The sequence below is a fragment of the Medicago truncatula genome, chromosome 4, assembly GCF_003473485.1.
Source record: "Medicago truncatula cultivar Jemalong A17 chromosome 4, MtrunA17r5.0-ANR, whole genome shotgun sequence".
NCBI lineage: Eukaryota > Viridiplantae > Streptophyta > Magnoliopsida > Fabales > Fabaceae > Medicago > Medicago truncatula.
In genome coordinates, this window is record NC_053045.1 from 6,706,478 (window position 1) to 6,708,554 (window position 2,077).

General features: G+C 33.3%; 1 long non-coding RNA gene across 1 annotated transcript; it reads left to right on the forward strand.

Moving 5' to 3' along the window:
- Positions 1 to 279: 279 nt before the first annotated feature.
- Positions 280 to 1,558, forward strand: LOC112421383 (uncharacterized). Its single transcript, XR_003011676.2, has 2 exons — positions 280 to 342; positions 667 to 1,558. It is a non-coding gene; the product is annotated as an uncharacterized lncRNA (long non-coding RNA).
- The last annotated feature ends 519 nt before the right edge of the window (positions 1,559 to 2,077 follow it).

Here is a 2,077-nt window from a genome sequence, read left to right on the forward strand (position 1 = left end):
TCAAAAAATAAATACATTACAAAAAAATATGTGTGTCTATTTGTATATTAAAAAAAAAAACATGTCCTTTTATGTCATTTTATACTTATCAGCCACTTCAACAGCTAATTTTACCAAACACATTATTTTTAATAAGCAAGTTTTTCAGCTATAAGCTATCAGCTACTAGCTATCAGCTAGCTTTTCAGCTATCAGCTAGCTTATGGCTTCTTTTTACCAAACACACCCTACATATAAACAGGTCGATCGACATGTCCTTTCTTTGGCTCTATATATACACTACACCTGTCCTTTCTATTATTATCACACTTTACAATTTGTTTGGAAAAACGACATTCTCTGGTGAATGCTCTAACACTTCATCTTACTTTTTTGCTTTGCATTTTTCAAACATTGTTAAGTTATATCGATTTACTAATGTGGAAAAACGAGTTTCTATATTTTTTCATCTTCATATATACAGTTTTTTTTTATGGGCTCATGTCTCCAGTTTTTAATGTTCTCCTCACTGTATATCTATTTACATGATTTTCATAAACTTCACTAATTGAAATTGAAATTGAAGACGTTAGCTTTTACTTTTTGCTATGTTTTGAACCCTTAACTCAAATGAGTTTAGCTAATCAACTCCCCTGTTTTTTGACATGTTTATTTTCTGTTTTGAAGAAAAAGATGGAATACTTCCTCGTGGCTTTCACCAGCACATGTAATCTCGCATATAAGACTTATGCAATTAATGGAATTCATAGGACAAGAAAGTTAGTGAACAACAGTACACAGTCACCACCATTGCAGGCAACAGATGTACAGGTTAATTTGTCTTTTGCAATCACTCTGCCCATTGGAGCTGCCATCTTAACTGTCTTAGGATGGGCTATTTATAAGATTCGCAACAAGAAACCAACACAGCAGGCTGAAGAAGCAGAGTTTGTTACTGATAATCAATTAATACATGAAGTCCAAGACATAGTGGCTGTTGCTGTAAATGCAATAGCCCAGTAATTTTAAGGCTGATCTACAAGGATGTTGATTTTTACTCATTTGGGTTATGACTTATGAGTAACTTCTGGTATGGTTTATGTTGTAATATCACGGATGTATCATCTTCTTTGTTTTTTCAATTAAGGTTACGAGATGCAAGCATGGAAGCGAAGAATTGAACTACATGATATTATGCGGCACATACATAATTGTAGTTCACCCACGAGTATCCTTCAATTATGTACAGTATGTGTCTATATATGCGGCACTTTTGTATTATTTATCTTTTTGTGTCCACCCACAAGTGGTACAATTTCTGTAAATCTCGACGTAAATAAAAAAAAATGTATGGTTAGGGTTATTAGATTCGTGGAATTTGGGTTTCCTAATTTAATTACTGCTTGTCACGTGCGCACACACACTTAGTCAGTTACCTTTCCTTTTTTGTTTCTTTGTTTAAGCAGTTGGTAGATTCCAATGTTCGGTAAGATTTAGCCTGTCAAAAGAAGAAGAATTTTCAAAACATTCTGTAGGTATCTCTCTATTATCTGCTTCCATAATTTAGGTTGGTCTTTGTCAAAAAAAGAAAATAATAATAATAATAGCTTAGGTTGGTCTAAATGCAATAAAAAACCATATTAATAAGTGATGTCCCCACCGACACGACATACAAGGTTGTTCTTTTTCATTCTTTTGTCATAATGACACAAGTATGTACTCTCCGGTTCTATTTACAAGAGACAATTTACTTTTTAGATACATTAAATAATTTATGTATTTGGTTTAGGTTCTTGACCAAATACATATATTATTGAATGTATCTAAAAAGTCAACTTTCTCTTGTAAATAGGACCGGAGGGAGTATCACTAATGGTGTATGTATCACTAATGGTGGCGTTTAATTTGGGAAAGGGAAATTGTTTCCCACCATGGGAAAGTTAATTTTGACCATTAGATAAGGTAGAGAACATACTTTTATCATAGACACTCAACATCATTTTTTTTTTTTCCATATTGGCCCACCACTTGCAGCTGTCCCAACTCTCTTTTCTTTCTCTCCTTCTCGTTTCTGTTTCTGCTGTTCTTTCTCAAAGAG